Consider the following 12,852-nt stretch of genomic DNA (forward strand, 5'->3'; position numbering starts at 1 on the left):
CTTAGCTACAAAGGTGGGAATGTGGTCCATAGATAAAGAGTTGGCAGATTTGACCTCCCCCTGTCCAGACATACCAAAACATAGGCACCATCCCAAACAAAGCTATCTGAGGCCAAAGGGGATTACACAGAGAAGGGACCTGAGAGTGTGTGGTGGAGCGCTGGAGGCAGCAGTTCAACGCAGGAGAAACGGGTGAAGTACACAGGTGGAGGGTTTGGCTTGCCTTGCTCAGCACAATGGAAAATCAGCATCCTCTTGGCCTGAAGCCAATCCCCTGCTCTGGCACCACCCTCCCCCTCCACACCCTCCATCAACTCTAGGGAGATCATCACATAACTATCAGGAAGCAATCACTTCAGAACCATGCCCTGAAATAAAGATTAGAATAAGGGAATAGGTCCAATTGCTCAAATTAAATAGGAAGCACACAGGGACAACAGAGCACTTATTAACATGAGAATTAAACACCAAAAGGAATGAAGAGGAAATCACAGAGGTGAGTCAAGAGTACATAAAGTGTCATCCAAAATAATACTGCAGAATCTACTTTCAATCCTACCTCCTTCTTTTAGTAAAAAAAAAAAGAAAGAAAGAAAGAAAAAAGAAAAAAAAGACTTTTTATTTAAAAATCAACAATTCTTTCTTTTTATTTGAAAATAATGTTTAAAATAAATTTAAAAATAAATAAAACTAAACGTTATGTAAAATGAATCAATAAGAAAGTTGTGAATTATACATACCTTCATAAAGGAAAAAGGCCTTATGAGCAGAATTTTAAAGCAGTTGTGATTTAGCCACATCATGTACAATTATTAGCAAGATAGAGAATAAAGGAAAACAATTGGCTATCCCATTTGGCATGCACATGCACACACACATACACACTCATTTAAAAGACTACTAGAAATGGACAGTGACAGGGAAACATAAAAATACCTCCCCATTAACAAATAGTCCTAACTTATATCTCAAAATAATGATAACAAAAACTGAAGAAAAAACATGATGACATCCAAGATGGAAAGAAGTTACTGAGAGACCTCTGTTATCAACATTCTCAACCAACTTACTGATCATAGCAACAAATCCTGGAAGAGGAAATAAATTGTCAAATTGCAACAGGCAAGAGTGCATAGGTTAATCACAGGGCCTTTGAACTTTAGGAAACTGCCAAACCCAACTCAAGACATGAGAGATCAAGTATTGTAATTACACGAGAGGGGAGCCAAAGCACTGCCTGCAGTCATCAGTATCTAATCTCCTCTTTGTTTTGGCCAGGAGAAATATTCCCCTTTATGCAGAGTTAGGCTTTGAAAAATATCCCTTGACATTATAGCCTAGAAACATGGGTGATTCCAATATTGGAAGTTTATAAAAGCCAGGCAATATTTTCATGCCTATCCCTTGCTTGCAGGCAGAGTGGATATTCCGTGAGGACACCCAGCTGTCATACACTGGCCAGCATCCATTCTGATAGGTCAGTGTCCATGCCATATCCACGGTTGAATATTTTTAACATCACCCTGCATCCAGGAAAGTGTTAACCTAAGCCTACCCAACCTAGCTGTGCATTTCTCTTTTTTACAACCTTCAAAGATGCCTGGGCATTATTTAGTAGAATGGATTTCTACTTTTATGTTTCTTTATTTAAAAATAGATCTTCTAAAGAGAGATGTGATACTGTGTCATCAGAATTGATGAATCAAATGTAGAGATGATCTTGATGGGTGCTGGTCCAGCCCAGCAGAAGGCTGATGCAGTGTGGAGGTACAACAAAAGACGGGGATGAAAGTAGCAGCTGGGCTCATAAGGACCGGAGACACCCCTCAGCCTGTCTGCCCCGGAGTATCATGTAGTGTTTATGAAAAGGGTTCTGAAGATTGCGCTATCTGGGTTCCAGTGGCAGCCACACTGGAGTGTGTACAAAGAAGGGTAAAGAGTGCTTCAGGTAAAAGGAATTTGATACAGGGGATAGAGAAACAAGTGTGAGTGTGGCTCGTTCAGGAAGCAAGTAGTTGAGGAAGGCTGGGTCATAGCAGTGCAGCAGAGACTGAGGTGAGAGGACAGAGGAAGTGGCAAGAGGAAAGGATGCAGAGGCCAGCAGAGCTGGGCCTGAATGACCTTACAAGACACGCTGAGGAAATTGAACTTTAGCCTAAAGGAAAGAAGACACAGAGGAGTTTAAATCAAGGGAATGATAGGATCCGATTTATGATTTACACTGTAGAAGTATGGGGAGCACAAGGTGGAGCAGAACCAGAGACAAGGAAAAACGGCAGCGGCCTCAACGAGGACAGTGGTCGTGAGAGTGGACAGAAGTAGTCAGAGCCCAACTCACTCCTTTTCACACCTGAGCTTCCAGGGACTACGAGTTCTGCACTCAAGACCTCCTTAGATTCTGTTTTTGAGCTTCAGCCTCCAAGGATGCACAACTTGGAGGTAACTCCCTTAGTCCGTGCACCAGTTGGACCTTTCTGGCCTCCTAGAAAGGAAGGGTGTGTGTGTTCATCCTCACTCACTGCTAATGATCATTTCCCCCCATTGCTCCTGTACTGCTTCCTCACTCCCAATAAAAGAGCCATCTGCAACAAACCACTAGATGTTTAGTTTTATTATATATTTCATTGATCTTCATTTGTTAAAAAAACAACAGAGAGCAAGTCTCAAAACAATCTAGACATATCCAAGTCAGTGAGAAGCTTTTTAGAGACCGCTACTGAAGTGAAGGAATAATGTAGATGACAGCATTCATTAAAACTATCTTTAGGGCGCCTGGGTGGCTCAGTCGGTTAAGCGTCTGCCTTCAGCTCAGGTCATGATCCCAGGGTCCTGGGATCAAGCCCCACATTGGGCTCCCAGCTCCGTGGGAAGCCTGCTTCTCCCTCTCCCACTCCCCCTGCTTGTGTTCCTGCTCTCGCTCGCTCTCTCTGTCAAATGAATAAATAAATAAAATCTTTAAAAATAAATAAATAAAAATAAAACTGTCTTTTAGTTGAACCTACCTCTGTGAATAAATGTTAAATGGATTGTAAAATGGCAGGTATTAGAAAGGAGAAACAAGACTGTGTTTCCCACCAATAGTAACGATACAGAGAAGGGCAAAGCCTCCTTCTCTTAGGGATTTCTAGATTTTAGAATATTCCCCATTGTATTGTGAAAGTAAAGTGAAGCTGATTTTATATTTTATACTTGTTTTGAGGGTAGAAAAATGTGGTTTAGAGGAAAGAACATGGGACCTGGAATCAAAGAAAGTGATCAATTTAGGAAAACCTCTCTGATCTTCATGTTTTATCTATTAAGTGGGAATAATAATTATGCCTTTGCCACTGTGTTTTTTAAGAATTAAATGGCTTGATGTCTGTTATAAGGACCAGATATTCTGTGGTTTTAGGAATGTTCCAAATCTGCCCTGTCGAAGCAGGTAGCAAGAGCTCCATGTAACTTCTAAACACGTGAAATATGTCAGTGCAACTGAGGAACTGAATTGTTAATTTTAATTCATTTTAATTAATTTAGAATTTAAAAGACACATATGGCTATGATTGCCATCTTGGAAAGTGCATCCTAGAATACGGTATTAGTTTCAATTATTCCTACTGCAAGTTAATTAACTCTACTCTGCTCTGGAAATCCATGAATTAGTATATTGTACTTCAATTTAAGACTGGTTCCTTACATGTAGGCAAAGATAGGTATAGATCATTTTAAAAACAATTGTGAGAGGAATTCAGAATGCAACTGCATTTCTGTCTACCACTTTCCTTTTAAAAATGTATTCACTGGGGGGTGTTTTTTCCAATACCACTAATAAAATTCCCCAGTTGGCCTCGTGTATCTTCTGGTCACTTTTAGACCGAAAGAAAATCCTGCGGTTACTTTAAGTTGCAAAATGCAGTTTTGTTTCATAAATTAGAATGTCTCATCCAGTATTTCCATCAGTACACCATGTCCCAGCGTAAGACAGATTCCCCTGCCCTGCAGCTTTACAGCTTTTGGGGGAGGGAGTGCTGTGTGCACCCTCTCTTTTCCTGCCTCACCTCCTCCATCACCTGACTTGCAAGATCCTGGTACTGAAGCCTCCAAATGGAGGAATGGGGAAGGAAAGGGAGAGATAAAACAGAACTTTTTTACTCTACTGGTATGACAGAAAGCTGTTTTTGTCTCTGCTGATGTTTATTGCTGATACCGTGTGTGGGTGTGTGCGCGCGTGCGTGACCATGTGCAAGTGAGCTCTGGGGGATCCTGAGAAGCTTATGACTGCACGGCTCATGGAATGAGCAACGCATCTAATTCTTCTGTCAGCTACGCCTCCTTGAGCTCTGGTTTTTTTTAGCAGAAAGACACTCCAAGCTTTCCAGGAGTTCGCAATAAAGGCACTTCCTCAAAGCTTGAGATAAAAAGTACCATTCCTCACTTCTGTCCCTCTGCATTGGGTTAGCTCTCCAAATCATTCTCACAAAATCCTCTGTGTTTTTCTCCCTATAGTTTTTTTATAACCTGGATGCGAGTGAGGAGCTCAAAACTGGAAAAATATCCCCAATTGGGATTTTAGTCAGACACCTCTTTTTGGTATCTCCAATCCATTATCCTAGAATCTTAGCCAAAATTTCCAATTTAATATCCTATTATTTTGCAAAAATGATCACTGCAGCTGTGTTAATAAAGACTAGAAAGTATATAACAATTGCCGATAGGAGACTGGTAAATAAGTTTTGACATATCTATAACCATTGTGATAAAAAAAAAAGTGTGGTATCTTCATATGCAATGATATGAATCAATCATCAAAACATTAAGTTAAAAAAAAAGCAAGGACAGCAAATACTCCATATGTTTAGAATATTTATTACTGAAAGAATTCAGAAGTAACTGCAAACTGTCATGCTGTGCTTCTGAGGACAGGATTTGCAGATGAGGAATCTGAAACCTGGCATTTTAACTTACTTTTCATTCTCTAAGCTTGTATATTATTTGCATTTTTTATTGTGGGTAAGAATTACTTTATATTTTTAAAATATCTTTGTAAATATATTTGGACAGATATTAAAGCCTCTCTTGATTGTTCAATTTTTCAAAATACTATTTTCAAGTCCTTCTATCTGGCACAAGTCTCTAACACCTTTTTATCAGAGTATCTAACACCTGGCATCCCAACACAGATTTGTCTAAATGTTAGTCTGAGTGAAATGCGCAACCTAAATAACTGACCAGCTCATTTATAGCATCAACCTTTGGAAACCTGACTGAAACACGGAAGACAGGATAAATGAGTCTATATTTTTGAGTAAATAGGTGAGCTGTAACAAACATGCTTTCTTTTCCCAGGAGAATACAGAAAAATAGACTGGATTACAGGTATGACATTAAACTACATTCATACTTTAAGTTTGTAAGCTACATGTAAATACAAAGAAATTTACTTTACATCTGGAAAATGATGCTCAATTCTTGATATTCAAAGACAAATAATTTGTTACTGAATGTTCAGTTTATTGAAATAATCCAAAAAAGAGAATCACCCAGTGAGCAGTCTCTGCTGGAGACATACTACTTTTCAATCAAACAAGGATACAGGCTCCTCCTAGCAGCTTAGCCTGAGGGTCTAGAATTAAATCTAGCTATAGGTATCAAGGAGAAAATTTCAGTAAATAAAAAGAAAGTTTGGTATATGAATTGATATGTGAATTAACACAACTTATTTTCTTTAGAATGGCAAGAAGTGAGAAGAGAAACCCACATAAAGTTTTGCCTTTGATAAATTTTCATGAGGTCAAACTGGTCAGTTTCTAGGAAGGTCAGTTTGGTTGTAATATAGTTCCCGTAAGCTCAGTCAGGAAGACAAATTGAAAGCTGTGTTATAGAATTAAACAAAGGTAAGTTTTTAACTCCACGCAAAAGGAAAGAAGAAATTAAGAAGAAAAAAAAACCTAGAAGACAATGTAAGTCAGAGTATTACAAAAGATGTAAATATTCTAAAAATGTTTTTCCAAAGCAAAAGTTGCAAGTAGCCTGGATCCCAAAGGTCTTCCTTGGTCCTCGTCCTGAGTGTACTGCCTGCAGCAGATTTGGTGATGACCATGGCTTCTTAAAACTCCCTCTCCTCTACTTTCTTGCAGTAATATCCTAGTGGTTTTCCTGCTATTGCTTTGATCAATCCTTCCATGTTTTCTTCAGTGACTCCACCTATGTTACCTGTTTATTTAAATATCGCCCATGGTTTTCTTGTTCTTTTCACTCTCAGTGATCTCTTTGAGCTATTCCAGCCTTCCCCATGGTTCTAAGTCCCATTTTTATGGGAAAGACTCACTGATCTTTGTCTCTAACCTAGATCTCTGCCCTGAGCTGCAGAACCTTAACAGCCACCTTCAGACGGTCTCAGTGTGAATGCTGCCATACCCTTATACATCTCCAGATGCATATCCATGGTAGAACTCATCTCTCGTTCCTTATCTTCACCAACAAAAATTCCTATTTTTTTCTCCCAGAACTCTGCCTCTGTTGATGGTTTTGCAATCTTCTCACTTATATCAGATTAAAATCTTGGAGCCCTCCTGAACTCCATTCTCTCCAACACATATCATATCCATCTACTTGGCAAACCTTCTTGCCACATCTCTTTCTATAATGCCATGGCAACTGCCCTGGGTTAGCCCTTATTACATCCTTTCTGGAGCCCTAATCTCCTCTCCATTGCACTAGCCTTCCATTTTCTTGTCTCTTCTTTCCCTGTGCTATTCTGTCCACTGCACGAAAGTTGTGTCATTGAAACACGGATCTAGTCATAGCATTCTGGTGTCTGTCCTTGCCACTCTACTGAAACTGCTCGGGGCAAGACTTCCACAGAAATTTAAAGGCCACCTTTCATTCTTGTTAGGCCTTGCTCTGACATGTGACACTGCTAACTTCTCCCCTGTTGGAAGATCTCCTCCTTTGTCTTCACTCACTCTACTCACCATTGGATTTCCTCCTATTTCGCTGGCCTCTCCTTCTCAGTCTCCACTATGGCTGTTTCTTCCTCTGATTAAACCTTCATGTTTTATGTCAGAGGACACCACCATAAGCCGCCTACTCTTCTCATTCTGCAGTCCTCAATACCTCTGGGAGATCTCATCCACAACCATGACTGTAGCTATGTCTAGGGACTGCTGACTCCCACATCTTTCTCTCATTTATTTGCACCCCTGACTCCCAGATCTGTCCTATTGCTTAAATAATTTATTTGTGTGAATAATCATAGGCAGGTCAAAGTCCACTAGCCTTAGCTGAACTCACCTATCTTTCCTTCCAACCTCATTTCTCCTGTCTTTCCTATCTAAGGGAACAAGGACACCACTGTCCACCCAGTTAGTTACCCATGTCAGAAACAAGGACATAATCCACAATCATTTTTACTCCATTCCTGCCCCCCACTCTCCCTAATCCACTAAATTCTATAAAATTAATATATCTAAAAATTTCTGCCATATTCCAACACTACTGTGGCTTCATTTGTGTAGGCTCTACTTTTTTTTCTCACCTAGATTTCTGCAATAAATCTTACCTGGTCTGTTGCTTCCAATCTTTCCTGTTCTCCCTACATAATATTTTTAAAATGATCTTTCTAAAATGCAAGTTTCATCATTTCAATTTCTTGTTAAGTATTCTATGAGGGCTTTCCTGCTTTTGCATGATATGGTCAGGAGTTTTAGTGGGTATTATGACCTATAATCCAAATTCTAGAAATTTATCTTTAAAAGTACTCAGATATGTCCTAAGATTTTTGTACAACAATATTCAATGTGGCACTACTCAAAAGAACAAATATGGGGAGAAACAGTATTTTCAATACTAAAGGACTAGATAAATTATCACATACAAATGAGCAATTTAAAATTATGTTATTGAAGGATATACAATGATATGGAAATGTATCCTTTATTATTGGGTGAACTAAAATGATCACATAACATTTTTATTAATTATTCATTCTTAATATCTGTTATAGTCATAAAAAGGGAGGATATATCCACAAACACAAATCTTAAAGATGTACATCCTTGTTAAGTATGACTGTAGTTCTCAAGTTTTCTACAGTGAACATGCAACACTTTGAAACCAGAAAAAGCAAATAAATGTTATTCTATAAAAGACTATACTCATAGATGAAAGAATAAAGATGTGGTACACACACATACACACACACACACACACACACACACACACACACACTGAGGAATATTACTTGGCCATAAAAATGTGATCTTGCTATGTGTGACAACATGATCCTAAGAGGGCATTATGCTAAGTGAAATAAGTCAGACAGAGAAAGACAAATACCATATAATTTCACTTATATGTGGAATCTAAAAAACAAAATAAATAAATAAACCCCCTTCCTTTCCCTAGATACCTGAAGTTTCTCCAATTATCCTTGAGTGGGGCAGAAAAAAGAGCAGGGCTAAGTTTCATTTTAAGGAGGGATGTGCTTGCTGTCTCCACTTCTCTGGCCAACTCTGATGGCTTTCTAAAATTCCAGTCCCATGTGATTAACAATGTAGTTTCCCTTTCCACTGGAAGGTTGATTCATCTTATTTTCAAATTGCCTGTAGCACAAAGGATCATTTCCCCAGCAAATGCTAGCTCTTTCTCTTTTGTCTCAGTGTCACTGTAATTCTTAGGCCACCAAACTTAACAACTCAAGAGCAACTTGGTGGTTGTCTTTTTATAATTATTATCTGGTTTTCTTTTTTATTGAATGACTTTCCTCATCCCTTTCTTCTTTTCCATTTTCATTCCCAGCACCCATTGTTTATCCATGCTCAGATTATTAAGACCTATGTCCAAAGTACTCTGCCTGCATTCATGTTCCCTGTGCTCCAAACCACTTATAAGCCATTCCTTAGATGATCTTCCTAAAGCACGACTTTCACCATGTCCCTGGGTCAGGACACCACCTAGAAGCCAAAGTCCAAATCCCTTCTACAATCAACCTTACTCCAGCATCATTTTCCAAAGATATCCATAGAATACCAAATACCCTTCCTTCCCAGCTATACATGAACATAACTGATTCCATTTCACGTCCTAATTTTTGTATCTGACAGTGCCTCTACTTCAATGGTTCCCAAACTTCAGGCATTCTGGCACCTCTTCATGATTTTTTCCATTACCAAGTATGATCTGAACTATTTTTCACTTAGTATTCTCTGTAAATCTACTCTGATTTTAGCTCAGGTAAGTATTATAAAAGCACATCTCTAGCAGTATCATAAATGGAAAAAAAACCAGTGTCTATTGGAATAAATAGGCAATAAGTATAAAAATAAATGTTATTCTAAAAGTAAAGTTACAACTAAATACCTTTTGCCTGCTAAAATCATTGAGCCTGTTACTTACTCTATAGTTCTTACAAAGGAGAATTAAAAACATGTGTTAGACGCAAGTGTTAGTTAAAGTCATATCAACAACAGTAAAACTTTGTCCTTGAAACATTGAAAGAAATTTGAAAAATATACTAACTTCCTCACAGCATTACTCAATGTTATTGCTTGTCCAGTCTATCTATTGCCTAAAATCATTTCATCCATGCGAAGTTTGGGAAATGCTGCTTTAGATGAGATAGTCTCTTCATGTTTTTCTGCCTATTTGAATTCTGCACCTCCTTCCAGGTCTGGCTAAAGCTCCACCACTTCCCACGGTGTCCTCAATATTCAGTAGGTCACGCCTCCCCTTCCTTGGCTATTCTGAGTACACATCTCTTCACTCCATCCTGCTTTTGATGGACTCAGAGAAAAGTCTGGAAGTTTATTTCTTCTAATCTCCAATGATTACGGTTCAAGCAAATATTTATGGAGTTCCTTTTATCCCCTGATACTAAGCATCACACCTTCTAAGGAGTCGGAATTAATGAACAGTGATGCCACGAACGGCAGGCATGATTAATGGATTAGCACTTCCTCCCTTCAGCTCTTTGTGAGTACATCTCTCTTAGAGTAGAGCAGGATCCCCTCAAGGACTAAGCCTCAGTCACTCTTTAACTCCAGGGCCCTGCCCCGTGCGGAAACACTGCAGGATTGCTAGAAGTAGTTGCTAAATAAATAAATGACACTTCTTAGAGAAAGTAGGCCAGAGATGGCATTCAATGGTAAAAACAGTGCTGCTATTTTAGGCAAGTAGTTATCAAGCTTTCCTTCTCCTCTATTTTCATTCTGATGTTACCCTGGATTTGGTGACATAGCTCCTGAGAGGATTTAAATTCACATGGTATATCACATACAAAACCTTGCGCACTCGTCACAAACACTTGTTGCTATCACCTTCAGTTATCATCAAATACCACAGGGGATAGTCTTAATAGACAGCCAGGAGTACATATGGTCTTTCAAGAAAGTTCAACAATGACAAACTTTCAAGATTCAAATCAAGAGAATTCCAAGTTGTCTTTTGTCCTCCATATTAGTTAATACATTTTAAGATAACTTGGCATTTAAAAGATCCTGTCTTGATGGTCTGTTACTTCTAAGACACAGACACATAAAAATAATCTGTTTATAAATAAGCTATAAGGAAGGTGAGAAAACCTGAATAAGTAATGCAATTGAGATGTAACTAATAATTATGACTTAATTCCTAGATTCTGTACAATACCCATAAAATCATATTAAATATCACTATTATGAATTAGAGATAATCACATAACTAAGTTAAGGAGAGTATTAAAAGATGATCACTAAGGTGGAGACAACTTTAAGAATATACCAGAAATATAGCATCATCACTATTAATTATTGGTATGTAAAAATCAGATACTAACATTGGTGATCCAATATCAAGCCTCTGAAAATGGACTTAGACATTTTTCAAGAGTGAGGGACACATTAATAAATTGGAGGCACCAGAATTTTCACCACATGCTCTTTGATCTATTTTTTTAATTGTGGTGAAAAACATATAACATAAAATTTATCAACTTGACCGTTTGTAAGTGTACAGTTAAGTAGTGTTAAGTAAATTTACATTGTGTGCAACCAATCATCAGAACATTTTCAAATTGCAAAACCGAAACTCTATGCCCATTAAACATTTCCTATTTTTCCCCTTCCCCAACCCCTGGCAACCACCATTCTGCTTTCTGTTTCTATAAATTTGACTACTCTCAATACCTCACATAAGTGGAATCACTTTATCACTTTAAAGAGTTTCTTTAATCTGTTTTTGAAGCTTAGTTGAAAATTAAGGAAAAGCCCAACTTATCCTCCATCAGTTATTGTTTAATCATCTACTTCGTACGATGCAAATTTCATCGTATTAACCCAATGAGGTAGATTTCATAACGACTCTACAAATGAGGAAACTGAGGCTTGACATGGTGAAACATCTTACCAAAGGTCACACATCTGATAAGCAGTGGAGCCACCAAATCCAACTTTATCTGACTTCGATGCCCACAGTCTTCAACACACGTGGCTGTCTTTTGAAATACTTAAAATTTTCAGAGGATTTCAACTATTTACGTATATGAAGCAAGCCAGAGTCGTGTGTATGTGTGTGTGTGTGTGTGTGTGTGTGTGTGTTTCTAAATCATTTCTCAAGGTATCCTTCTAGTCTCTGTCTCGAAGTTTATTCTAAACCATGTCCCACAAAATCACAGAGTATCAGTTACCCTCCCTTTTTTCTTTCCAAGCAGGGCTTAGGTTGGAAGAACCATTTAGTGTTGTCAATTCTTCTGGAAATTACACAGTTTCCTAGTGTGTACTATATAACAGTAGTGAAAAAATATTAATTTTTTAAAAACAACACTTACAATTGTGGAAATGAACCCCAGCTTCTTCAGTTCAGGAACACCATTTTAGCAAATGGAAGTCACTCTACCAAAACCAACGACTCTCTTCAAACGTGTCTCCCTCTGTGTGTGGTGCCTGAACTCCTGCTTATCGAGCCACCTGGGACTAGAAGTCCTCCCACTGTGACTCCAAGGTTGCCCAACCAGAAACCTTAAAAGGCAAAAGAACTACAATACCCACAATTCAGACTCCTCACCTGAAACCAGCAGAAGAGGGTGGATGATGTACAGTTTCACCCTAGGAAAAAAGGGTATATAAATGGAGAAGCAAAACAGTAAAGCAAAGCATTCCAACAATCAGATCAGGAGGGAATATGTAAGAATAATTTGTAAATATAGACCTATTTCTATAAAAGGAAACAAAAGTGGTTTGATGTTTGCCAAGGAATGAGAAGGCTCCCTAAGTGTAGGCGAGGACTAAAAACTCCTCATGCAAACAAATCCCCATGCAGAGGTGGAACCTGCCCCACCAGATTCCCTTGTCATGAGTCAGAGCTGAGGATGCCTCACTGCCTGGTGGAGCAGGTGAATGAGAGCGTCCCTTGTGAGGCCTCAGGGTGTCTAGTTCTCCTACATCAGCACTGTGATTGTCACTCAGAGGTGTGACAGACACAGTGCAGAACTTTGACTTTTCATCTGACAAAAATGCCTTGGATTTTTTAAAATGTGCTTTTAAAAATGTGAGCAAAATGGAATCCCTTTTTGATATTTCCTTCCGTTTTCTGATTTTGTATTTTCCTTCTATATATTCCAGCATTATTTCTGATTGCTCAAAATTCAAGGACAAGAAAATTGAAGGGAAAAAAAGAAATGGATTTTAAAACTTGGGTAAAATGAAAGGTGCAATAATTGTTTCACTTCTTTGCAACCCTAGGGAAAGAGAATGTTAAAAAAAAAAAAAAAAAAAAGCAGAGGAATGTGTTTCCTCCATTTGTTCATACAGCATCTTTTTCTAGCGTTTCGTTTCCTGTTAGACACAACCCAGAAAATGGATATAGACAAGCCCTGGCTTGGCCTGGGCCCGAAAACAT

At 38.5% G+C, this 12,852-nt stretch overlaps 1 protein-coding gene across 1 annotated transcript in view; it reads right to left on the reverse strand.

Annotated features, from left to right (window-relative positions):
- MACC1 (MET transcriptional regulator MACC1) overlaps positions 1-11,909 on the reverse strand; it is a 59,744-nt gene extending 47,835 nt beyond the window's left edge. Inside the window, exon 1 of the mRNA XM_036113150.2 lies at positions 11,783-11,909. The gene's annotated coding sequence lies outside the window, so the exon portion shown is untranslated. The remainder of the gene's footprint in view (positions 1-11,782) is intronic.
- Between the last annotated feature and the right edge of the window lie 943 nt (positions 11,910-12,852).

This window comes from Halichoerus grypus, chromosome 12 (assembly GCF_964656455.1).
Source record: "Halichoerus grypus chromosome 12, mHalGry1.hap1.1, whole genome shotgun sequence".
NCBI classification, from domain to species: domain Eukaryota; kingdom Metazoa; phylum Chordata; class Mammalia; order Carnivora; family Phocidae; genus Halichoerus; species Halichoerus grypus.